Here is a 27500-nt window from a genome sequence, read left to right as displayed (position 1 = left end):
TTCAGAATGTGTTGCTGCAGGTGCGATTCTCCCGTCGCTTGCGTTTTTCACGCGCACCGAGACCGCGCGAGTTTTCGCCTGCGTTCCTACCGCGCAGAAGGGCTGCGTTTCGTATTCGTTTCCTCGCCGCATTCTCACGTCTCCGTTCCTCGTCACTGAGCAGTTTCACGGGGCGCCATAGTCACCGAGTTTTCGTATTCGAAGTGGTAGTACAAGCAATGAACTCAACCAGGTATTGTTATATACTGGCCTATAATGAGGAGGAGGGAGGGGCTACGCCGGTCCCCCGATGTCGATTGCGTCGGTCGCGTCGAGCAAACTCTAACCGTACTTTGGGCCATACAGCTTCCCGCGATATTTAATGGAGGGAACTCTGACGCTGTAATCGTTCAGCCACCGTGGGAATGGTGGTTGATACGTAATCTGATCTTCGTGCTTGTCTTCTGAGTTCTTGTGGCTTAGTTTATTACGCTTTATCAGCCTTCATTGTCCTAAATTTCAAAGCAACCTATACTTGTATAAACGCAGAAGGGCCTCCGAACAAGCGTAATCGCTACTAATTGCAGCGGTTGAGTCTGTCTAGGTGGCCAAATGAAAACGCACCACGCATCCCAACGCACTTGCTTGCCCCCGATAAAATCATAAGCGTGTTCTGTGCCCAGTGTCAATGCATGTGTCCGTGGCATTATTTAATATTGTAAATATGAGGTGTATTTTGAGTAATCGCAGGCAATAAATAAAAAAAGCAAAAAAAGAAAAAACAATGCCTGTGGCGTAATAGTTTAAACATCACGCTTCTATACTAGAAGTCCTGCATTAGCATCCTGCCGGCTGAGAACTTTAATAGCGTTTATTAATTATTTATAACGCCGTTTTTGTTTAAATTTACGAGTTTCCAAAGGTACCAAGCCATTTAAAGCCACAAACAAAACGTTTAGGCAAATCCATATATAGTAACCAGCATTCCCATGCTGCCTTGCCCCGCTTGCAGCTCCCATAGACAGTAGCGGGAGAATTCCCTCAGCTAATGTTGTATAGAATTCAATTGTTCGGCCTTTGGGCGAGGTGTGTGTCGGCACCTGGCGTTTTGCAGACAAAATATTGTGCGGGAGGCTCGTGCGCCCACGAGTGGCATGTTTCATTAGAATGTGAAGACATCTGCCCAGCAGTCGATTTAGGAACCACTGGCCTCCTTGAAGCCTTTGCGTTCAGCGAGAGCAGGGGGAAAGTGAACACGTCCGCAATAGAGATTAGTAACAGGTGATTGGAAGACTGGCGGGGCGGAAGAAAAGTAGGGAAACGACAAAATAAACGGAGACCTACAAAACCAAAGTTCACAATAGAGGGTCAGAAAATTTGGTTATGGGAATTCATCGTGTTTTTTTTAAAAAACCTAAGTCGGACATTAAGCAGTGTAATAGCAAGAGCTTGGAGGCGCAACCCACCGAAGGGGACGCTCATAATATGCATCCACGCATCCATCCATTCATTTGTGTAGTCCCAGAACTTCACCTATTAAAGCCCAGATGGCGCTACGGGTTTCCGGGACATAGAGTTACTGTATATGCTACCGTAGGTAGCAGAGTTGCGCGTAGGTCCGCCATCTTGCCTGAGAAGCAACCAAGTCTATGCGGCGAAGCCGCACTCCGTTTTTGCAGGCGACATGCCTAGCGTATCGTCGATCGACCGTGGGCGCTTTTGCATCGCTTGTGCACCGCTTTTCCGCCTAATCGCAAACAAAGCGCATCGAAACAGCTGACTGGATTAGATTGTGAAGAAAAAGGCGCTGCCCCATTTTAGCGCGCGGCGTAAGATGCAGCGCGTATATTAGTTTTTTTTTTTTTTTGGACTTGCATTCCCCTGTGCACTTTCTCCACCTTAATAACGTATGGGCACTCGCGTATCTAGGATAGATTGTGCATTCTATATACGCCGATCAGATGCAGAATTCGTGAACCGCGACGGCAACGATTATATCGCACCGAATAAACTTAGGGAATATGGTGATGTTATATTATAGATTCCGGAAATCCTACAAAAAGTTTCGTGGGAGAAAGCTACTTCACAAGGTAGTATAAGGTTCGAAATAACATAGCGTATTAAAAACCGGACAAACTTTAGTAATTGAGGTAAACAATCAGATACTTTAATAACTTTTTTTCGCTTGAATACTGCTTGGCACTCAGGTTTTGTTTCAACAGAGATAAATACGGTACTAAGAGCAGTGCTGTGCTCTTTTAGCATGTAAACAGTAACAAAAAGCACCGATCCGCAACTACCTCTTTTTGGCAATAAAATCACAATGCGAATTTCAGAGAACAAAACAAAAACACTAGTGTATGCGCGTGCAAATATTTTGATATAGTGAGCTTTATCAAGTGGTGCTCTTTTACAAAGGGAACTGTACTAAATATAATGAGGCCCATACTTGCTTATGTGCCATAGCTCTCAACATGTAGCCAGTCTAAAATATTACTGTTGAATCAATGACCAACCATTGATATTTCGACTCTGGTACCCCATTAGATCTTGTGTAGGAACATATCCATCTACCAGCAAGCAATGGATATCAGCTACACCTGCAAGTGTGATTTCATTATGTGCTTTTCACTGCAGGGATTCCAAAAGTAGGCTTCTGTGGGAGTGTAGCGAAAGTTTTTCTCACAGGATTGACATAGCTACATTATAGGGAATAATTCAAAACACAGTTAGGCCCTTACCGTGTGTTAAATAACGACATTCATTCCTCTTGCATCCTGCGTCACATAAGCTGTACTAGATTAAATATCTTTACTTAGTAGTAACCTCTTTCATATTCAGCAACCCAAGCAGTGCATAATCATGAAAATGTGAGCTGGCTTTTTTACGACACTTCTGTGAAAGCAGTGTGATGCATCACATGCAGAAAACTGGTAATTCCAGCTAAATCTTCTGTATAACTCTACGTGCTTCCATTATTTTAAAGAAATGCAGACTTGCAGTAGCTTTTAATATTCCAGCTGTGAATTTTTTAGCACAGCCAAAAGAGCACATAGCTGTTAGTCAAGCAATTTCATCTCATACACACTTGACGCAATAGGCAGTTGACTGAAAATTTGTTTGTTCAGGTGTCTTTACCTGAACAACCTTCACTAGTTTTACAAAGGAAGAAAAACAATTACTGCAGTAAGGTGTCACGAGGCAGGTAAGGTGTCACGAGGCATGCCGACGAAACAAACGTGAGATGCGCTGCGCACGTTGCGTTGTTGCTACGCAGCTAGCACGCACATGGACAGCGAACGGTAAGATCGGTCGGATTGGATTTGAATTTGACTGGTGATAACTTGTGTCAATCCAGTTCGCTGCAGCGGCGGCGTCGGGAAATACAAAAATTGGCCGGAACATGTGCTTCTCCGCAATGCACGGTTGCTTGGCTACCACGTGATGACGTTCTGCCAATAGAGGCGCTAGCGGCGTGATAAAACAGACGCGCAACTCTGCTACCTGCGGTAGCACATACAGTAACTCTACTGGGACATACTCGGACACGAAACGGAAGTACAAATGGAACGAAGCAGAAAATGACCGCGGGCACATAGCCTAAAATGCTACGCATTAATATCAAATGCGAGAATCAAAATTGGCGCACCCCACGCATATGCGTGAATCGGTGATAAGCGATGTTTAGTCCTCACTTTAATGGTATGTAGCGAGACGCTCAATTGCTCAGTGCACGTTCTGGAGCCGTATATTTTAACGGTTTGCTTTGGAAGGAGCGAGTCTGGCCGGCGCGACGAGATCGAGACGCCAATGGTGGCTCCCTTGGTGGCGACCGTTGAGGAAAGGCAACGGCGCGACGCGTTCGAGCAACACCACCTAGAAAAAGTTCTTGTTGTTCGAAATGCGCGAAGGAGAGTTCCGAGGGTATTTTAGGCTATCCTATTCGAGACGAACTAGAATTAGCGGCGTTGACATTGCGAAGTTCTGTGCACGCTGCTTTCTTTTTTCTTTTCTTTTTTTCTTGCCACGGGTGTTTTTATCAGCGTGTCTTGAATGAATAAGCTACGGGGTTGTCGCAACCCTCAGTCAGTCGCATCATTACCGCCGTCACTAGGGCCATTGCGGTTGAAGGAAAAGAAAAATGTGTCGGTGAGATTTCCCTCCAAGGCGCAGGAGGAAACTGCAGTCAAGGGACACTCCCTTGACCGCGGCAAGATTCCCGAAGTTGTGGGACGCGTGGGCGGAACTCTCATTGCAATCGTCGGCGCTAAGAAGCCCAACCTCGGTGAAACGGAATCCTATTAGAGCCGTGGCTGACACCCAGAGAACTGCCTCGATTGCTTAAGGTATAGCGCACCACCTAGGGAAAAAAAGTAGCAAAACAATGCAATATAAAATTAAGCCGCCAGCCGTCCGCGTCGGACACCAACAGCCATTACTGGAAATTAAACGTGCAAGTATTTTATACAAACATGTACATTTTGTCAAACTAGCAACATCCTTCAATTCCTATATCGTCCCCAAAGTACGAACAAAAATGAGGACGTAAACTACCGGCAGATCGCGGCTCGTCGATTGGTCTGCCTTCCACCGCAACGTTCCACTACTTCTCACATTGACGTAACAGCCAAAGCGAACTGATTCCAAAGCGAGCCATTACAGAATACAACCCGTGGGGCCCTTTTCTTCACTAAACTTTCTCATCCGTACTGGACAGCTTGCGTTGCCGACTTCTTTATTTTCGGCGCCTTGTTCCTACTTCCTTATCAGGCACCAATTCCGAGAGATTGGCCAAGAACGCTCACACGCCCGGTGGCGCATGTCCTTTTGCACCGTGCAGTTTACAAATAAATACCTTTGAGGGAAATGTCGCGCTAGTGCCTGCGGGAGCCCTCCTCAGCGTCGCCTCAACCTACGTGGGAATGGTGGGAAGCACAGGTTTCAGGTTGGCTTCGATTTTAGACTATAGTGGCGTTTGCATGCGGCGCACTAAACGAAGCTCTGCTGAAATATGTTCGCGTAAAATCTAATTTTATTTCCGCAGTATTTCATATAATGCCCAATATATTGCGTAAAGCTTGTATGACTGAGATCGAAGCACGGTTTACTACCAGGGCACACCAAGGTATGCAACACTGTTCCCGATTTAGGGCCAGTGAATAATTATTTGTTTATTTTTAGACAGCAATAACAACCGTGCATGTGCTTATATAACAATACTCCTCAAATATTTATGCTAATAAAAATTTTGTATTGTGATAAAAGTGTTGCACCTTTGAGATAACTGCTACAAGTGTCGTCTGCTACGACGCCTCCTAGCTGCGAGCGCGCGAAAAGTGAATTTTTCTCGTAGACGGTAGGCACTAGCGTACTCTCTCGCTCTTTCGAAAGCCTGTGAGACTGTCATGATTGCTGAACGTCTTCGAGTACTTTTAGGCACATCTGCTGCATAGCTACCTGGGACACTTGTGCCCTCCTACGCGTATGCTTCATTATATTCTATGTTGACGTACTACTCCATCTGAAGCACGCGCCCGCAGCTGTTATGTCGCGGCTTTGCGCTTATGCGTTCTGCAATAGCAGGCTACAGCCAGGAAGCAGCAACCTGTCATTCCACAAGTCAGCTTGTGTTCTCAAATGTCCTGCAAACACATTTCAATGAGCACATAAACGAGCAATCTGTAATGAAGTCATCAATCAAACTGGATTGTCAAGCCACAAGAAGTACAACTGTCTATGTAGTAAACAAAATGCGTTATGCAAGCAGTCAGCAGGCTTTCATTTTCACTCTGCATCACTAGTAGAAAAAGAGTTATTGGCAGGTTATTAAAACACTTCCCCCCACCCCCCAGTACATGTGCGCAGCTAAACTCTACAGATTTAGGGCTCGCAGTTCAAATATTAGCATGCGCAAAAAGCCAAAGAGCTGTAGCAAAGCAGTAAGATGCATCTGTATATACTGACAACGCAAAGAGCGTCTGAACGAAAGGTTCTACGTGCAACGGTAAGAGAGAGGAAGAGAGCAGTGTGGATGAGAGAGCAAACGGCTAAAGCCGATATTCTATTTGACATTAAAAGAAAATAATCGAGCTAGGCAGGCCATATGTAATGCGTAGGGCATATAACCGGTGGACCGGTAAACGCCGGCCCGATCAGTCATACCACAAGAAGGCATCAGCAGATGCAGCATTGCGAGGCATTTTAATGAAAGCCCCACTTAAGCTTATCAGCAGGCACGCCAAGTTTTCTACGTGCTCTAAAGGTTCTAAGCACAGGACATGTGCGTAATATTGTGCTCGCATCAGTAGTACGTTTTTTTTGCTCTTCTGGCGTTTGACAAAGTCGGTAACGCTACGGCGCTAACGTAACACACTCAACATAACAAGGTCGAAACAGTCAAAACACGTTCTCTCACCATTTACGATGCCGTCGCTTTGTGGTCGGGCCTTCATCCCCACGCCTCGACTTAAACATCGGCCCAGCCGCTAGCCCAGCGCGCTATCGCCACTTCGAGCAACAGAACAAAGGCAGAGAGCTTTGCGCCGCACTGCCCCTCTGCGGGTAATAGTAACCGCGCTTGGAGCGAAACCGAACTGCCCAAAAAGATACCTGTAGACTGGTTCGCCAATCAACAGAATACCAATCCATAGCCTGTACTTCCCGTCAATCTCGCGATAGTTCAACGATAGCAGTGCCGGATTTTTTTTTTCTAGCTACAGTAGTGTAAAACTCTATAGTTTGCACGTAACCAGTGTCCCAAGTTGCTTTTTCGGGCACATGCCCAGTGGCCAAAGTTTGGTCTTCCAAGCTACTCCTTCTTGGTCTTCGGAATGCCCCCCCCCCCCCCCCATTATGTACTAATAAATTATAATAAAAAAGTTTCTGGCTCTCCCGTAATAGACAGTAGATGTAAGCATATAATTGCTACCGGCAAATCAGATTGGTTGGAGTAATTGCGACGATTACTCACACCCATCGCACAACCATCCGCGGCGCGCCGGGCGCTACTGCCCTGGCCACGCAGCGTGACGCCACCTCTCGAAGGAGGCGGCATAATACCCGCGCCGCCGAACTCAAGGACCGCTGGCGTTGAGAAGGGCACATGCAACCATGTCTCAGCCCCAAAAGGTGACAATCAAGTGTATGGTGCACTGAATCTGCCGTTTGAACGACACTGTTGGAAATGACAGATGAAATTTCATTGTACTAGAAGCTACAGCTTGAGTGACTTGCGAACAAGCATTAGGCAGAAAGTGCCAGCATTATTTTTTTTTTTGTAGCTTGTTTGGGCAGTAACTAGCGGATGTAATGCGGTCCTGAACAAGGCCTTGGGGGCCAGAGACCGCATTTTCTTAAGTTTTGACTGGTTGCCCTGATGATCTCGCTTTGCTCTCGCAACGATGCCCGGATGTTTTCGTTTCGTTCTCGCTCCATTCTCGTCCCATTCTCGTCTTGAGTGCCCGGATAATCACTGTGGATTTTGACTCAAGTCTCTTGAAATCTGCCGACAACGCGAGCTAAAAGCATTTCATGCTTTATAAAAAAGAAGAAACAGTTCTGCGATCGGTAAGACAGCAGCAGCCAGCCCCAGCCAAGAGGGGACAAGATGCAAACAAAGCGTCGCTTCAAATAAATATACTGCGAAGGTTAGTGCACGTGGCTCTCAAGTGCACTTCGTCGAAGAGGCATAAGTTCTATTCACAGGGGGAGGCAACGTTTTTTTTTCTTTTTTAACCATACGACAAATACGAACCTGACGATAATGACGACGGCGTAGCGCAAAGCACGGACGGACCCAGCAAATCCAGCTTCCAGCGTTCCATTGCTGTCGAAGTAGAGCGAAGTATGCCTTTCGCTAACCCTGCGTGTGTTGTGAGGCAATGCCATACATGACGGTGTCGCACGCTATGCAACCTTCAAAACTGCGTCAGAAAAGTGTGGTCGTTTAAGCGCATTCTTTATACAACATCGACCACGTCTGCTACATCTGTTCGCAGTGGGCACCCGCAGCGCTGGTGATACGAAAGGTAATACGACATTCCTGCATGCAAAGTACGAGCTGCACCGTGCCACGTCGTGTCTGAGCTTAGCAGTCGCATTCCAGATATTCACATTTTTTAAGAAATGAATTAGAAAATACTATTGGTTTTTATACGGGGCATGAAAACAAAAAAGTTCACCGACGCTTATGATACTCCCTAATATGAAAAACTCGCATTGCCTTCTGGAAATACGCCACAAATTTCCAACTTCGAAATTCGGTCTTGTGTCAACGACTGCCAGTAGAGTCGTTTTCAGAGCTCATGTCGCGCTAGAATGCGGTCCGCTGAACTGTACTATTGCATGCAATGTGCTCATAACATCTCGGAAAACAAAAATTTCGTCACCTTACGTGCTTGTCGGTATAGCAATAAGGATGAAATAGAAATAGCCCCAACAAAACGCCTCAATCAGAAGTATAGCGATTTCATACTTGTTTTGTCATCTTTTCTGCAGGATTGTTAAAGAATGATAAGCGTGCAGTAACAATTTCGTAGAACTCCTGTAAGAATGGCGTAGAAAGCGCATATGGAAATATTGTGTTAAATATGCAGTATTTTTTTACAAGTTTAAAAGTAGGAAAGAAGGTGGCACAGTGCCGCGACAGAAGAATTTACTCGAAATTAGCTGGAATGTTATTTATAAATATGAGCAAATGATGTTAACGTATCAATTAACTTATACCGGAGAACTATGATTATTCCTTCCGCAGGGTTCAGTGGTGACCTTCAGAAATCATTTCGAATTCTAGCCACGATGAGTTCAGTTGCTTAAAGATAATTTGTTATTCCCGTGGAGCTACAACGATTTCCATATTTTACTGTTTTGACATTGCTAATTCCTTGAGCTTCTGTTGGTAAAGCATTGACGAAATGTAAATAAAATTGACGAAGCTGTCACCATCACGAAGTATGCGAAGAAGAGGCAGTGCACGCCAACATGCGTGCATGAAACGATCCGTTTGCGGTGAAGCTGCTCCTCGTGGAGCGAAGATGTCGCGCCAAGCCCCGAACGCGTGCCTCTGTATAAACAGTACTGTCCCGCCAGCCATGAGCACAATACGTCTGCAGTAAGGAATTTCATGCTCACGCCTGTACTTCCAGCTACCGGATATCCGGGTCTCTCTTAACCATAATATTATTGGAGCTTCGTTCTAGGTAGAGCAAACAGCCCTCCAAAATTCAAACTTAAGCAACACTAACCACATCTCCGATGTTGTCTCGCCGAACGAGATATATTAATAAAAATAAAGAGAGAGAGAAAATACGTCTTCTTTGGCATGACAGCAAGGTGAGCTATTATCAAATAAAAGCTCAATGTTCTGTAAACAGAAATAAAGCACAAATTCGCAAGCACATAGATAGCCCACATGTTCATTTTTTGAGCCATCGGCTCCATGCCGGTGGAGAGACGTGTTTGCACTGGACAAACACGTGCCAATTAATTGTCGCGGATCCAGCGATAGACGACAAAGGGGGGGGGGGGGGGGGTAGCAGTGAGCGTCGTCTGTTTTCAGCTTTGCGTACGCTTAGAGGAGAAGGGAGCGAGCAGTGCAGCCAAAAAGGGGGAGAGTGCACAGGCTACAGCAACGGCGCATTAGGCACGCATAACTTAACGAGGATCGTTTTACTTCGCATGGAAGGAAAACAAAGTGTCTAAGCACAGCGCCAAGAAGAAAAGAAAGCATACCTTAGGCAGGCCGGGATTAGTCTGCCCAAGCAGTCTCGTCCTCTTTCAGAAAGTTAACATCTCACATCTGTCACATCTGTCAGAAAGAAAGATAACATCTCACAGCGCTCCGACCACTGGGATGGAATGTGCTGGGAAATGGAGAAAGTTGCTTTTTCACTGGAGCCTACGATTCGTTGCTCGATACCAACGGCATAACGCAGGTCACAGAAAGCCGGTTGCAAGCAAATAAGCCAGCACATGTGAATTTCACGCGCTTCGGACTACCACTACGATGTTTCCTTGCCAGATAAATGAAATTACTGTTGCTCGACGAATCGCGTAGTCAGAGAAGCCTGCGTTACCAGCGCGAAATATTCACAAGATTTTGGTGTCTGAGCCGCGAAATGAGGTAACGCATTGCGCCGAAATTTCATCTTCTACTTTTATTTATTTATTTATTTATTTATTTATTTATTTATTTTTATTTATTCCTTCCAGCGATACTTTGATTCCATCTTATACTTTAATATTTTCTTTATACTTTTCCATCTTTATTTCCAGCTTATACTTTGATTGAGTGAGTGAGTGAGTGAGTGAGTGAGTGAGTGAGTGAGTGAGTGAGTGAGTGAGTGAGTGAGTGAGTGAGTGAGTGAGTGAGTGAGTGAGTGAGTGAGTGAGTGAGTGAGTGAGTGAGTGAGTGAGTGAGTGAGTGAGTGAGTGAGTGAGTGAGTGAGTGAGTGAGTGAGTGAGTGAGTGAGTGAGTGAGTGAGTGAGTGAGTGAGTGCCACAAGTTCGTGCACGGATTTGGACAGAAGAAGAGCGAGACAATCAGAAATGAAGCGGTCCTCGAGGCATGGTACACTCTCGCTATGATTCATCGCAGGTACGTTCGACTAAGATTGGAATTTGAATGCTTTTTATTCTCTGATGGGCCCCCACACAGGATTAACCCCTGCGTTCTTCTAGAGAGAGAGGCTCTGCGGATTTGTCTCGTACTACCAAAATTTTTTGCTAATGATGTAGTATATCAAGAAGCCCGATTGTTCACACTTGTTCGCAGATTCCGCATTCTCACTGTAAAAACCAACTTAAACATTTACAAATCTTCATTGAGACGATCGCAGTATAGATTTATTAAGAAAGAATCTCGCGCTCTTTGACGAAACATGCTCCCGTCTATAGAATCTATAGAATACGTAGCTTCTTTTTGCGCGAGCAGAAATAGAGGAACTAAACGTTCACATGTGCGAGGCCCTTCCCCAAATGAATCTGATGACATTGTAGCGGCACCGCCAAAGCAGGCGAAGAAGAAGAGGGCTCGCGTGCAGGTAGCGCGAGGATAGAACACGCCGGCGCTCCCGACCTGAGCGGCCGCCGTGTCGGACGCTCCCGAGATCCGTAGCACCATGCCTGTCCAACTGGATGAGCCAGATGTCCGGCACGCAGATGTAGACTTTCCGGACACCCCACAACCGCGGGACGACTGATGGACCGCGCGAGGCCGCGTCGCTCGCCTGTCCGGGTCACCAATTTGTGGGAGGCGGCGTGACAAGGAAGCCGCCGTGGCCACGGTTTATTTAGGCAGGCCAGCCGCGGTGCAGCGGGATCTCGGGAACACCACCCCGGCCACACAGGTCGGGAGCGCCGGCGCGTTCTATCCTCGCGCTACCTGCACGCGAGCCCTCTTCTTCTTCGCCTGCTTTGGAGGCGATGGTGGCGCCGCTACAACATATCTCCTTCCAACGCTAAGCCCCTGCCCACTAGATAATAAACTGGCCTATTACAACATCACCTAGTGCAATTGTAATTCAGCAAAGCAATAGCGACTGATGCATCAATGTATGAAGAGAAACCGTGTGCGGGCATACTTTCTGAGGCGCTATCCTGGTCTTATTCCCAACAGACTTCTTGATTTTACACCGATATTTCAGGCACAATTATGAGCGATTATTTTATGTCTTCGAAAACTTCCTGTAAATTCTTCGACAGCTATAAGGGTGACTCATTCGTTGTCAGTGTGCACATCGCTCGCCTCGTCCTCAGATAGTAGAGCATTCAATTCACTAGAATCCTTAACCCTTACGTCTGGTGGGCTTGATATGGGTACCAGGTCACCGTGGTTTGATTTTAAATGAAATGACCGACACTCTTGCGCCTATCCTCAGATGGACAAGTCATGTATGTTCTGCCGACTTCTCCTGATGCCATATCTGCAAAAAAACCTAGGACCATTGATCATCTTCATTGATTTGCAATCCAGAGAAAAGGTACCTAGAACTTACTTTTCAAAAATTAAGAATTCCTACCAACACTGAAAACATTCTCTCCTTTGGGGCATCTACATTAGGTTTTATGCACAGGAACGTATGCACAGCCGTCTGCGAGTTCCTTTGTGACACAAGGAGAATACCTGCTTAATTTAGTTATTTATTATCTATAATTTTCCAATTTTCAATTTACATTGATTAAAATTTATTTCTTCCTACTTTTCTTTCCTTTCAAAAAGCACATGTTTTCCTCTCAAGAAATATGTATCTAGGTGTAGTTTGTTTTACTGTGCAATTTCAACTCTTCCCTAGCTCACATGTGCTTTTTTCCCTCATGTCTTCTCCCCTCCCTCCCTCCCTCCCCTAGCAGCCGTGGTTGCTCAGTCGCTATGGGGTTGGGCTGCAAAGCACAAGGTCGCGGGATCGAATTCCAGCCACGGCGGCCGCATTTCGATGGGGACGAAACGCGTGTACAGCCGTGTACTTAGATTGAGGTGCACGTCAAATCCCAGGCTTTCAAATTATCCCGGAGCATCTCATAATCAAATCGTGGTTTTGGCCCGTAAAACCCCATAACTTAATCTTAATTTTTTTTCTCCCCCCGCCTCACCCTTTTAGCTACGAGCTTCTTCGACAAACCTATTCCCCCCCCCCCCCCCCGACCCTGTAATGGATAGGTGCCTTAATATAGGAAGCAAGCAAGCAAAAGTGGAACTCTTTTGGTACTTTTAAATCAATTATTACTCATTCGGTAAGACTTTCCTGATTTTATTTTAGCAGATGAATCTACGCTATTCAATGCTAATTCCATAGATATTCGGAAATTTATGCTCCATATTAATTTGGAATAGCCCACCCATTTCTTGGCCAATCCCCCATCGTGGTTATAGAGCCACACACGCGATAGGCAACGACAACCACAACAACAACAAGCCGGCGTCCCGAGACCGCAGGGACGAGCAAGAAGAAATCGTCGATGTGGTGAGCTGGCAGTGGGTGAGGTGGCCTTGGGATAATTCCTACGTGACTAAAGCCGAACTCTGCAGCGGGTAGCTCAGAAGACCTGGTCCGGCCGTCCTCCTAGAGTGCTGCGACAGTGCATCGCAGTGCGCGGGCAGGTTCCGGCTGCACCCCCGAGCTGTGCCACGGACGCCAGCCCGGGCTTAACCATGTCGCCACTCACGAGGCCCGTCCTGTGCTACGGCGGTTTATCCGAGACCGACACAGCTAAGCTGGGACTCCAGAATGGTCCGGACATTGTAGTAGAACTGTACACAGGGCAAACTGTCACAGGTGTTGGGTGTTGTATATTCCTTTAGATATCTGCCGCAATCCGTGAAATTGCTGATTTATAACTAACTTTTTTTCAGTCACCTAAGTTATTGCTGCCTCGTATGGGGGACAACTTCAGCCACAAATATTCACAAGCTGTTTGTAATCCAGAAGAAATTTCTTCGTGTCATTTGTAATAAGCCTCGTGATTTTCATTCCGCTCCACTTTACAGCGCGCTTAGGACCCTTAAATTGCCTGCTCTAATAAACCTGCGCTTATTGTGCCTTACACAGCTCGAGCTCCTGAGACTTGGTGTGTTCCTCAACTTCGGACTAATTATGGCCAGCAAATGTTATGCCACTGGCTGCCCAGTTTACTCAATGATCTCACCAGATGCAATATCGATGTGCTCACTTGTTCCGCAAAAAATCTGCCTGATATGGCTCCTGCAATCTTGACTGTGTACCGTTGTGATTTTTGCCCTTAGTGTTTTTGCTCTTTTTTCTTTTTTTCTCCTCCTTTTTTTTCCCTTAACGTTTCCCACCTGCCCTGCTGCTGCCATTGTAAACGGAACCTGGGGCCAGTCAAGCTACTTTTCCGCAGCTTTTTTTCCCCTTCTTTTTCCGCCACAACCATGTACCTCCCTGGTTGTGGAAACAAATAAATGAAATAAATGAAAATGAAATTTGCTATTAAGCTTTGTGGTTTTCTTAAAACTAGCTACTGGAAGGCCGCCTGTGCAAATAAGTTATGTGGCCAGGGGGACACAAAGTGGGATGATAATGATCGCTGTAAGCAGCCAAGTTATCTAAAATTGAATAATTAGCATCTTGTTGACTGCAGTAAGTGGGTCTGTTTGTATTGAAACAGTATCAATGGGAAGAATTCCTCTAGCGTGTGTCTGCTCCGGGATATCCGACACCCAAGTAGTCGTTCGCATGGTTACGCATGCCACAGAGTGAGGGTCGGCGCAAAGCTCCTCCCTGGTGTGACGCGGCTGTTCCGTGCGGCGTTTGGATTGACAACGTGCGGAGGCATTGGAAAAGACGATAATTCTCCCCCTTCCCCTCTCGGCTGGAGAAATAAAAAAAACCGCGAAACCCGGAACCGCTGCCGTAACACGCAACCGCGCAGCCTGTAACGATGGCGGCAACTGCCATGCCGAAATAATGGCGCGAGCGGAGAAGCCGGAGGTTAGTGAGCGCGCATAATGGTGACTAGACGAGCGGGCATGGTACTTGCCGGGGCTGCGCAAATAAGGTGACTGCTGGTTTCCAAGAATGGTACGTTTTATTGAAATCAAGCTCAACAACTGCACCGCGCTGTCACATCTTGATTTCGCCAGCCGAGAGGGGAAGGGGAACAGTTATCATCTTTGCCGATGGCTCCGCGCTGTTGCCAGACTAAACGCCGCACGCAACAGCCGCGTCACCGTAAGGAAGAGCTCTGCGCCGATCCTCCCTCTCTGGCATGCGCAATCATGCGAACGACAATTAAAATTTGGAGTCGTAGACACGCGAGAAGAACCCTTCCATCTGGTACTGTGTCGAAACACGACTGTCTCTAACTTTTCAACACAGACACACCCACTAACCGCAATGAACAAAAAATTAATGATTCAATTTTAGTTAACAGGTCTGCTGACCACTATAATAGTCATCTCACTTTGCGACCCCCTGGCCACATATTTGCACAGGTGGTCTTCGCGTGCCTCCCAGTGCCTAATTTTAAGAAAACCATAAAGCTTCATTTTGAACCCCCGGTATATCGTATAGTTTCGGTGTTCTAACACGTTTACGGTGTTCGCTTGTTTAAGGCTGTTTAGTATAATTGTTCTTTAAATATAGATGTTTGTATGTGCGTGCAACTTGTCCCTGTCTGTCTTTAGCCGGCTCGAATTTGGGACAGTGAGTGAGTGAACGCTTTACTGCAGCGATGTATATACGTACGATATTACGTCAGAATTCTTGAATCGCAATAAACAGCTCTTTCCCTTGTCTTATAAGCTACGCGCTTCAATTATTCACGTCACCTAAACTTCCAGATATTATGGAATCATTGAAGTTTTTCGACAAACACAACCGAAGAGCCGTTAATGGTACCATTCGCACGACTGCACGCCCATTTTTTCGCGATTGAAGTGAGGGTGATGGGTGCTGCTGCTGAAATCACAATTCCTGATCACTCGATCACCCATAAACAACACTTCTGTGGTGACACATCTTCATAGTCTCGTGTATTATTCGATAAAACGTTGTTGTGCCTATATTACGCAAACTAGGCCTATTTCATGCCATGGGCAATCTGTTGATACCACAAGGCCGAAGACCAACACCAGATCGCCCCAACCCGCTGTATGCCCTCATCTGCTCCTCCTGAGGTGATAGCTTGTAATTTAGTGTTACGTACCGAGCCAATATTGCCACGCAGCCTAGAGAATCTTACATTCTAACCTTATAACCTGATCTATCTCATAATCTAATATTCAATGCCGCGCGTAGGTCATATCGGCAGCCCGCAATAAGGTGAACGTCTGCAGTATATCGTCATCGAGCAGACGGCTTGAGCGAGTGCTATTGAAAGCGATTTGTCGGGCCCCACCGTATCACTACGCAAATATCATCAGCAGGCGAACAGCTTATTCAAGAATGCAACGCTTCAATCTGGCCGTTTCTCAAGTTTTCTCGGAAGCTTAACGATCTTCTCGGAACAGGGGGCGTGGCCCCGCTCAAGGACGCCTCCGTTTATGGAGCAGAATACAATGAAAATAAAAAAGAGCGAGGAAGGAAAAATATATAAAAAGGGGGGGGGGGGCGGGTAAACAAGATGCTTGGCAGCGTCGACGGAACGGCGGCTTGAGTATACGGCCCCGGCGATTGCGCGCTTTAAAAGATGCACGGGGGATTTGAGGAGGCGTGCAGTAATCGCGTCGGGAGTAACGGACCCAGCATTAGCGCAAGAAGCTCGGTGTGTGGCACTCCTTGCGAGAATGGGGCCCCGTTACGGAGACGTGGCCGCCCAACGCGCGATGTCCGCGGCTGGGGCGTCTGGCTCAACGGTGGAGGTCTCCTCCATGTGTATCCGAGAATCCTCGCATCGTAGCGACCACAAAATGTTCGCAGGTTTTGGAGACTAAGCGTATTTTAGTGATTGATTGATTGATTGATTGATTGATTGATTGATTGATTGATTGATTGATTGATTGATTGATTGATTGATTGATTGATTGATTGATCACCTCAATGAGCACAGGGGCTACTATGACACAGCAGTGGAGGACTCTGGGATAATTTTGAGCAACTACAGTTTTTTATTAGGGTAGAGGCTTGGGCAAGTTGATCGTAGTTCATAAAAACGGTATTGCGGAGCGCGCGAATGTAGGAAAAAGGACAAAGAGCGCTGTTTACTCGCTTTACGCGTGTAAAGCGTTGTTTACCGTGATCCCAGAGACAACCTTGCATTGAGCACCTCGAGAACACCGGCATCGTTGCTTCCATGACCATGGCAATACGTAAGCTGTAGCCGGGAATCGAATGCCCGTTCAGCTACGAGCTTGCACAACCACTGAGACACGTGTCGGAATACTTGCGTCCTTAAGACAAGTTTTTTTTTTCTTTGAGAAACGACGGAGACGGTGATCATTTACTATCATTGAGTCATGGGCGATCATTATATCGATACGCCACCACCTTGCCCAAGCACGGTGAACACGCCCATCGCGACATGACGCCCAACCCGTGATTCGCGCTTCGAGTCAGCACACTCCAGTCGCTACACTAACGGCATCTTCAGTTGGTCTTATAGCTGCGCTCTAGGCCACTCTCGCAACGCAAGCAGCATTGCCTTTCGACTGGTTCTTTTCGATCGCAAACCAGCCGAAGATATCTTATATTTTGGCCGTTCTTGCAAGGAAGCACAACAAGGACCCTCGCAAAGTTAAAAACGTCTTGAAATTAGCCATTGTGGACCTGATAGCCACCGCCCATAAGGAGCACGTTATCGACGAGTGCACTTTATTTCGGCGCCAAAAGGGAGCCGGATTTGTTGCCAAAGACGAACACCTTGAATGAAGTTCCGTAGAAGCGAGTTGGTGACTTTGGTACCAAATCTGGTTCAAATGTATTTATTGTACAAAATGAGTGACCTTTCGCTTCACTCAGGTGTTTGTTCTCAAACGCATGCTGCATCCTGTACTAGTAATCCTGCTGGCGCTCATGGAACAGGAAATAGAGGACATTACAATGGCTTAGGCTGGTTAAAGTGCACGAACGTTTCAACTTCGACTGGCTCAGCTAAAGCGAAAAGCGTACCGTAACACAGCTTCTTACAATCTGTACCTCCGTAGCGCAAATATGCTGTGCGACTTCGTTGCCTGCCTACATTGGCCGAATGAATAATTTTGCTTTATTTTAAAGCGAAACTTTCTTCGCCTCTTCCTTCGACTTACCCACTGATGCCGCTGCTGTCCGGCACCGTGTCGAGGGGTTGGTCACAGGGTGTGTATAGGTGAGAGGAGCGCGGCAGGGAGGAAAGGCGATGCAAGAAACTCGTTTGGACCTGTGCACCGTGTCGAATGCGCACAATGCTCTCTGGAGCTCCCGGAGCGTCGCCACATTACCCTTTTCACAGCTGTAATTATCCGTGAACCTCCACAAAAGCATTGCGGAAATTGCAGTGCTTACCTTTCTACTAACGTGGAAGTCCAAAGGGAAGCTTGCTAGAATTGAATGAATTTCAATGAAAACGAGAAAAAGAAAGAAAAAAAAGCACTAAGTGCACGCGTTACCGCAAGTTTATCCTATATATTATTTCAGACAAGCCGATATGTGTGAAACTGTAATAAATGAATAAGAAATAAATCTTTATACAGACACAGACTTACCTCCCAGCTTTCGGTGGAATAAAGATTTGTACCGCATCTGTATCCGACCCGGAACTCAGCTGTCGTAGGCGCTGTGCTAGTGCCTTTAGCAGGGTGAATTACTCCCAGCGTTAGCATTGCTCTGCAGAGGTAAAATTTGCGCACGACGCGGAAATGCTAACTTCATGGAGGCGATGTTCAAGGTCTCCGAGACGAAAGAAAGCACGGAACACCTTGAGCGGAACTATGCCTCGCTCGGCTACCCTACACTGCGGCAGAGGTGAAAATATGGTGCAGCACGTAGGGCAGAGGTCCGGCACGTTGGAGAAATGCAATATTCATCTCTTCGTCGCACAAGCTCGCTAAGTCCGATTTACTTCGGATACAGTAGTGATGTGGTCTTCCGCAGCTGCAGCGTGCGAGCACATGATCTCGAGGTTTTGAAGTCACAACACGCATGCGCTCTAGCTCCCTAATGTGGAACACAGGCTGCGAGGTCGATGTTCGAGTGGGGGCGCGTTCCAGAGAAAGGTTCGTTCGCATAAGAAATTGCGGCCTCGAGGTCACGGTCAGCTGGCTGATTGAAAAGCTGCGCCTGTCCCTTCATTTAACGTCATCTTCATAGGTGGCAAAGTAATCGCTGACATAAGCACATCCCTAAGTAAGCGTCGCTTTGACTTAGGTATAACGCCCTACTCGGCGACAGTTTCTTGTTTCGCGACAACGATAAAACCCTAATGACCCTGTCACCCTTACATCTGCGTTAAGCCTTCCCGGCCGGTCGAGATGCACTCTCCTTCAAATAAATGCCTTCCATTAGTGCACTACGCGTGGACCTTTGTTGAAGCGAACTATGTTGCCTGCATAAACATCGGTTTCAGTAACACGCCACCATTCTTGTGCGCGCATTTCTTAAACACTCAAACACACTGCTCTTGCTAGCGTTAATCAATGGACGCCAAAGACGCGTTGGAAGAGGACCGATGGGAAATATCACGGCAGCAGCGCGTTAGGGAGCGGATAAATGAGTTCTCTCTCTTCCGACAGAGTAGCTTGGTGAGCTATTATATCATCGCCACTAGGAGCAGAAACAGAACGATGTGAGGCCATAGATTGAACGTACGCTATCATTAAAACACGTACATATATCAGCCGGGCAACGTAAAAAACCGGCTTCCTTTTTTTTTTCAGATTCAAGCTGCAGTCTAGCCGTCAAGGGCGACACCTATGCTAGTACGTAGGCTTTTCTTTGCCTTGGCCACTCCCGAAGGCTTGCCCGAACACTTTCTTACTTTTCTTTTTTTTTTAACAGCATTTATTCTGCCACGGGGTCGTGCAAGAGGCCCGCACTGTGAGTCACCTGCTTGCACTGACCTGTGAGAGAATATAAGCGGCTTTCTAGGGTGCCCGGGAAACAAGCTTTAAATCTCTGCGCCTTCTTTAGTACGATCGTCGTGGTACCGTACGCCTTCCATCCAGCTTTTACGACCGCATCTCTTCCCGGTCGCGCGAGCCTTCTTTTCTTTGCCAAAACTTCTCCTGCCGATGGCCCCGCACCCTGAAGAGCTCTGCGACATCTTTTTCGGCCGAGTGTGTCAGCATCGGCCTGGCACTGAAGCACCTGTTTTTTTTTTCTCGTTTTTTTTTTTCGAAAGCGTCAGCCAACTTTGCTTTACGATCTCCCCCACACTGTTTGGCACAGTTATTTAGTGCTTCCGCTATGTGCCTCTAAATAAACTTGCTCCCTTTTTGCCCCGGCTTTCGCAGCAAGACCTTCCTATCGCACAGTCTATCGGATTCAACGGGTGGAATTTGCGCGTTTGAACCATTTAGAACTTCTTTTGACTTTTGCAAAATCGGACACTCCTTATACATATGAGCATGCTACCAAGGTTCAAGTAGTTCCATCTTCAACAACCCCACTTAAGATAGGGACACGTACAAGAACACTGGACATATGCTGACTACCAACCGCGCTTATTACAAGAAAACAACAGTTTAACTTTATATATATGCCCCACCACGTCATTCCTGCAACTCGCGCCTGTACACACAGATCCTGCAACTAGAAATACAGACGCTAAGAATTATGACCTGCTGGCACTACTTGGGAACCAAAATTCACATAGTGGTCTAATCTACTTTCAAGAAAAGCCATTCGCGATCGCATGATGCAATTGCGGGGTGGCTGGCACATGCGTCGCCACATTTCATGATTCTAAACGCCCCGGTCATATCACTCCTGATCCTTTCCTGGTGACTGTGGGTGATCTTACCAACTTGTGTAAGTTGGGATTTTATTTCGAACTAGTTGCAAGCCAGGACGAGCCCCTGACAGAGCCGACTGCGAACAGGATTGCGCGTGATTGATGTAAATAAGCACAATGCGGCGAAACAAAGTTTTTCAAGCAGCTACTACGACACCGTGCTGCCAAAAAAACTGATAGCTTTCAAAACAAGCTTACGGTAAATAAAGCGGCTCTTTTTCACGCAGTAAGGCAGGAACATGGACACGATGCCTGAATTCAGGCAAACTAGATATTCATAAAAAAAAAAAAAAGCCTGGCCGTGGTGGCTTTGCGGCTACTGCGTTGCACTGCCATATAAATAAGCACGAGGTGGTGGGTTCGATTGCAGCACCCGTGGCGGCCGAATTTCTATGGGGACGAACTGCAAAAAGAAAAAAGAAACACTCGGCTACCGTGCATCGGGTGCACGTTAAAGAACCCCAAATGTACAAAATTAATGCGGAGTCTCCCCCCTACGGCATGCCTCCTAATCAGATGATGGCTTTGGCACGTAATACTCTACGATTTAATTAAGTTGATTAACTCCGATTGGCTTGGAAAAGCGGCCACGTTGCTCGACTTCGTTACCCTGGACTTCAAATACGCTTTTGTGCATGTGCAATCCTCATTTTCTGTAGGTCTTTCTGAAACAGCGCTGAATTTAGTACAGGGTGAGAGATGAGGCAACTCACACTATGTAGTGTTTGCTGCAGCGGGGTTTCATATTGGCCAGTCTGCAAGTAGGTCATTGTTCCCTCTGTACAGGGCTTCTTGAGCGCTATTTATCCACGGGTGAGTCAGTCAACGCTGGCTATTTCTTTTTTTGTTTTGTTTTTCTTTGCTCCTTGGAGCTTCTAACAGCCCTGCTCGAGACACATATGCGCCACGTCAAAAGTTCGAAGAGCGCACCACACGTGAACAGCACTCTTCCAGGACCCTATACGCGATGCTGTGTGCTGCTTACAGCACACCAAATAAGTAGAATTGTAGCTTTTAACTACATGCGGAGGGACAAGAATAAAACGGTCTGGAAGGAACATAAATCATTGCGATATTTCGCATAGGGGTCCCTATACATGTGGCATAGACGGTACGTGCCGTGCCCAGGCGCGACACTCGCGTTAATAACGCTTGTTTTAACAAATTTCGCTATGGCGCCGTCGAGGCGCTCTGCTTGCCCCCCTTCCACGAGCCAAACCACCTGCGGGCTACTGTAGCAGAACGAGCAGCACTACGGGCGATCCGGGGCGTCGTCGAAAACTACACCCTCGAAGAAAATTACGCAGTCTCCAGAGTGTGCACAGACTTCAAGCAGACTGCTTTATCTTCCTCAACACTTGTCTTTTTGCCCGCAGAAAGCCCGCAGGCTGTATGTGATCCAAGTATCTTTACATTTTTCTACACTTCCCAAAGAGTAGTTGCCAGAAATTTTGTAGACAAAAGTCAACCAAGTGCAGGACAACATGCGCCCGCAGACCACCTACAGATATTTCTTATGTTGTCGCACATCGATGGGGACTGTCTGCAGATATCCCTATGGGTACAAGCGTTCACCCTCTCACGCAAGACATAACGCTCACTGTACATCGCACAGTTTATGATGACGGGACAAGAGGGACGGGAGGCCATACAACGACGCACGAGTCGTCCGTGATCGGGGGTCACCGAGCGTCTCGAAGCCCGTGCATAGAGCCCTTCTTACCGCTGCTTCGCCCTCCTCCTCCTGCTCCTGCGACTGCGGCGGCTGCGGCGGTGTGTACGGCGAGCGATGCCGGCGAGTCCCAGCAGCAGGCGGGCGAGCTGCGCCGTGGGCGGCTCCCGGCCGCGAGGTTGGGCAGCGACGGCCACCGGCGGGTCGACCACGACTCATGGCAGCGGGCGACCTCCGGGCACGGCGCCGCCTCGCGCCCGCCTGCACGAGCGGGGGGAGCAGGGGTCACGTGACGCCGAAACAGGCTCAGTGTGCCATGCATCCTGCTGTCGGCTACGGTTACGTGAACATCAAGTAAAATCTCAGCAAGAGAAACTTCCCTTGCCCTCGAAACTTCTTCGTATCATACGAAATTAGCCTCATCAATACACGTGTCCATAGATTGAGCTGGGTGAACAGATGGACAGGGTGGAAGCGCCTGCTTCCTGCTACTACATTTCAGTGAAAAGTTTCGCTTAGGCTAGTTCGTTCTTTACTAACATAAACGAAAAAAGACAAGGTCGCACACAAGTGTCGTATAATCGAGTATGTAAAATCATGTGTCTTCCTTTTGCGTCTTGTAAGAGCTACGAAGCGCTATTTTCCATCCGTCACCCAATTTCACTTGCATGGTACATCAACACCATCATCATCACCAACCTATGTTTGTGTCCACTGCAGAACGAAAGCCTCTCCCTGCGATCTACAATTACCCTTGCCTCGCGATAGCTGATTCCAACCTGCAAGTTTCCTAATTTGATTACCCCACCTAGTTTTCTGCCATCCTCGACTGCGATTTCCTTCCCTTCGCACCTATTGTGCAATTCTAATGGTCCACCGGTTGTCTACCCCGTGCACTACATGGCCTTCCCAGCTCCATTTATTGTCAACTAGAATACTGGCTATCCCCATTTACTCTCTGATCCACACCGCTCTCTTTCTGTCTCTTAACCTTACGCCTAACATCTTTCGTTCCATCGCTTCTCGCGCGGTCCTAGCTTGTTATCCACCTTCTTTGTTAACATCAATGTTTCTGCCCCATATGTTAGGAATGCCAGAATGCAATGATTGCACTGTTTTTTAACGACAGTGGCAAGCTCCCAGTCAGGATTTCGAAATGCCCGCCGTATGCACTCCAACCCATTTTTATTCTGTGAATTTCCTCCTCGTTATCAGAGTTCTCTGCGAGTAATTGACCTGGATAAACGTACTCCTGTAAAGGTCCTAGAGGCTGACTGGCGACCCTGAATTCTTGCTCCCTTGCCAGGCTCTTGAACATTATCATTGTGTTTTCCATATTTACCTTCAACCCCACCTTTACACTTTCTCGGTTAAAGTCCTCAATCATTTGGTGTAAATCGTCCACAGTGTTGCTCAACAGGTCAATGTCTCTGCAAACTGAAGGCTCCTGAGATACTCTCCGTGACTCCACACTCCTAAGCCTACCCAATATAACAGCTTTAACACTGTTTCTAAGGATGCAGTGAATAACATTGACGCACGGTAGGCAACAGACAACAATGTCAGAACCTTAGTGAAATAAAGTCAGTCTTGTCTATCTCTGATGCTTCATTTCGTTTGAGTAAGCCCTCCACGACTTTCTCAACTTTTTCTTCCCTCAGCGTCGTCGATCGATTAGACACTCCAGGTACGCACGACCACTTCGCAGTGTTCCTTTCGTCTACGTGACGCTGCCAAAGGTCACTGCACGCTGCCAATATGATGGGGGACCAAGATTTCCTACGTATAACATGATATATATTATTACGATATCATCGAGCGATGCTCAAGAAACGAGCCGCCGCGAGAACGATGATGAAGTTGGTCGGTGCGCTTGGCGCGAGCGAATGTCGGCCTGGCTGCCTGGCTCCAGTGTAAATAGCCTGTAAATAGCGTCTTCTGTCTATTTCCCCACTAAACAATATATATAATATTTCCTACGTAATCTATAACTTAGCAGCTGTGTAAATTAACAGAAGCAGTTGATAATTAGTTCTTACTTGTGGTGATTTCAACAACAAAAAGCGCCTAAGGCTGCGAATTTATCTGTGATAATAATTTTACTGTCGCATTTTGTACGATCACGTGTAACACTGAATAAACCAGGGTCAATTTATCATATATGTGAGGGACATTCCGAAAGTATGTTTCGTCATTTTTTTTTAAAGAAAAGATGGCGCATCAAGTGAAACAAACAATCGCCATAAGAATCCACGCCCGTTGCTGTTTCAACGACGGAAGGAGCGTCAAGAGAGGAGGAATGACGCATGCGAAGACCGCCGAAGAAGAGAGAGTAGCAGCAGACCGGCGTGCCCGAGGCTATTAGAGTACGAATGACGATGGCAGACAGACGTGTGCTGACAACGTGGTCGCCAACGGAAGCGTGTGCTTTTAGGCTATATGAGTTGGCGCGTGGGACTAGCGTGTCCGCCATCCATGAACGCCTACAGATCGTGTATGGTGAAGGGGTCACGTGTCGTCAAATGGTTGATAGCTGGTGTAGCATGTTCAGGAAAGGAAGGCAGAGTGCGGAGCATGAAGATAAGGTTCGTCGCTTCGGGTGGGAGAGATTGGAGCACCCGGCCTACAGCGCCGATCATGCCCTACTGGACCTGTTCCCTGCATCGAAAGTCGCACTTTCGGGACGTCAATTCCAAAATGATGCAGAGGTGGAGAAAGCCGTGTGACTGCTCCTTGCATCACCTCGCAGGGCACCGAGTTTTACCAGAGTGGTTTCTCCGAACTGATTGCACGCTACGACAAATGTATCAATGTCGGTGGCGACTATGCGGAAAAAAATTACCGACGATTACGTTACTTCCTAATGCGAAATTTGAGCGCAGCAAATAAGCTGTTTCACCTTTTCGATAGATTGAGGCAAAGAAATCGAGCAACACATGTATGCGCTATCACAGAATTTTTTTTTTATTTTTCACACGTATTCCTTCAACAAAGACTCCACTAGGTAAGCTTCTGCTTCGGCGGCACGCACCTCTGGATTCTGACGGCGACGGCGCTGGGCCTCTGCTCTGGCAGCTCGTTTAGCAGCAGCAGCAGCAGCAGCAGACGGAGGACTTCCATCGGTCGTCTCGCTCATGGCTCAGAAAGAACTGGCAGATAATTTCGCAGTGGCGAACGGCAGCGGCAATTTCGGCTCGGGCGGTGCACATATACAGATCCGCCGCCACCGATCTGGCTCTCTGATTGCCACCGCACAGGGCGAACGGCAGCGGCAATTTCGGCTCGGGCGGTGCACATATACAGATCCGCCGCCACCGATCTGGCTCTCTGATTGCCACCGCACAGGGGTTGCATTGGAGGAGGAGCGAAGAAAGGAATTAAGTTCGAGCCGGCGCTTTGACAACCGGAGACTCGCAGGAAGAGGGGGGAGGGGGGCGGCGTGTACACCCAGCGGCAAACGATGGGGGCAGAAGCGCGCGCAGCAAGCGGACAACACGATAAAGGGAGGAGGGAAGAGATAGCAGCGACTGACTGATGCCGCTGACGCCGATAGTGAGTCAACCCCAGCTGCGGAGTTGGTTTCAGGGACAACGCCGCCGATGCCGACACAAACAATATGATACCCTCGCTTCCGCAGCGCTAAGAACCAGGTCTAGCCGTGGGAAGGTGGTCACGTATTCGTCGACGTGCCGGGGCCTACGTGAAATAACCGGCGCGTCGGCAACTGAAGAGCACCCTATCCGCCACACAAGAACAGGGGGGGGGGGACCCTTTCCTCCTCTTTCTGCATGGCGGCGACGGTGTTCTATGCAGTCACGTTATCTTGACTCTCTAGCGGCGTCAGCGGCATCCAGCGGTATCAGTCGGTCGCTGCTAGCGCTGGGGGGATGAAAGGGGGGCGGAGCTGGTTACGAGGCCGACGACAACGCCGACGACGACGCGAAACCCAGGAACGGACGCCAAAGAGCTGCGCTCTAAAATAGTGCAAGGTGTATAGTTCATAATGCCATGGTGTATTTTTTTAGCAATTACGTTCCGTGTGAAAATAAATTACAAATCTTGCTTTCGCAACGTTCCTCGTACTACACATATTGAGAGGCTGTATGCTTCAAAACTGTTGGGCTGAGTTTGCTGAAACGACGAGAGTGAGGTGAACTTCTGAGGGCATGTGTCTGCCCGCTTCGGTTTCATCGGAAGCACCGCACCAGTTCTTCCACTTCCTCTTCAGACCGTTATTTGGCCGTACTGGTGTGAAACTGACCATTTTCTCGATCCGAATTCTCTGTAGAAGCGATGGGCTCTCAATTGACCTAACATTTCGTCAACAGCCCCCTATACGCTCCCTTCGTGTTGGACAGCATGGGGACGACATAGACCAGTGTACGTGCCTACGCAAATCAACTTATCAGGCATCGGCAATCCCGTAGCAAGGAGGCAGGCAACAAATCAGCTGCGCCAAACCAGAACATACATGGCAGAAGCGCGCAAAGCTCCCGAAAGGTCAGCCCCCACTGAAAAAAAAAAAAAAGGAAAGGGAATCGAAGCGAGGATTCAGGTCTCAATATGAGGAAAGAAGCCATTCAGAGGAGAGCGTATCCAAGCGGGCTACGCGCTTTTTGTGTTCTCGCAATGCTTTTAAGACACAGTGTCTCCTTCCTTACCTATGCTGGACCGAGGCTTTCAGCATTCGAGTTTATTTGATTTCCGACTGAACTGTCTAGGTAAAAGCGCGGTAAAACGAAACTAAAGAAACACACGGAGCGCACATTCGAGTCCTTTCCCTCCCAAGTAGTCCTTCATGAAATCTAGCAGAGCTCTCACGCGGTCCACTCCTTCCTCCGATGGCGACGCTTTTACTTCACCCGGGTGCACGCACTCGAAACGTCCGAACACGAGGAGCAGTGCAGGGATCAATCGGAAGCAGGACCCATCCGACGTAGAGCTGAGCGTGTTGGGGCGCGCTATACACTAATTAAGCACCGATGGAACCCTGGGTCTCTAACAGGGAGGCGATGTAGCGGAAAGACCGTCACGCCGACGCATTGATTCGCTTAGGTGCGAGCGGAGTGCCTCGACAGACCCTTCCTCTCCTTCCTTCGTGCGGTGCCACCCTCGCTCATTTCGCTCTTGTCCCTTCCCCACTTCGGAGGAGAAAGCGCGGGCGAAAGGAAGGTCCCTCTGTCCTTCCGTCACTCGAGCCAACTTTCCTCGGTGCGAACTCGATTTGCTTCGTACGCTCGAGAAACAGCGACATGGGTAGCGACTCGAACGCCGATTTCTCTCAGTTACTCGCTGCTCGCTTTTCTACGTTCCTTAAGTGCAGGTGGCACAGACGACTATTGACGTTCAACCCGGTTAAGGGGCGCTCGTGGGAGCCACTCCCCTGCACCGGACAGCTGGCTGCGAGTCGACTCGGGAGAGAAGGACGCCAACGATGTTTCCGAAAGCGTGCGCCTATGTGTTCTCGTGC

At 47.8% G+C, this 27500-nt stretch overlaps 1 protein-coding gene across 1 annotated transcript in view; it reads right to left on the bottom strand.

Moving 5' to 3' along the window:
- Positions 1-22287, bottom strand: part of LOC142592560 (muscle calcium channel subunit alpha-1-like) — a 370570-nt gene extending 348283 nt beyond the window's left edge. The window contains exon 1 of the mRNA XM_075704077.1: positions 22082-22287. The gene's annotated coding sequence lies outside the window, so the exon portion shown is untranslated. The remainder of the gene's footprint in view (positions 1-22081) is intronic.
- Between the last annotated feature and the right edge of the window lie 5213 nt (positions 22288-27500).

Source organism: Dermacentor variabilis, chromosome 9, assembly GCF_050947875.1.
Source record: "Dermacentor variabilis isolate Ectoservices chromosome 9, ASM5094787v1, whole genome shotgun sequence".
NCBI classification, from domain to species: Eukaryota; Metazoa; Arthropoda; class Arachnida; order Ixodida; family Ixodidae; genus Dermacentor; species Dermacentor variabilis.
The sequence above is the reverse complement of the archived record's forward strand: the minus strand, read 5'-3'. Positions and strand labels throughout refer to the sequence as shown.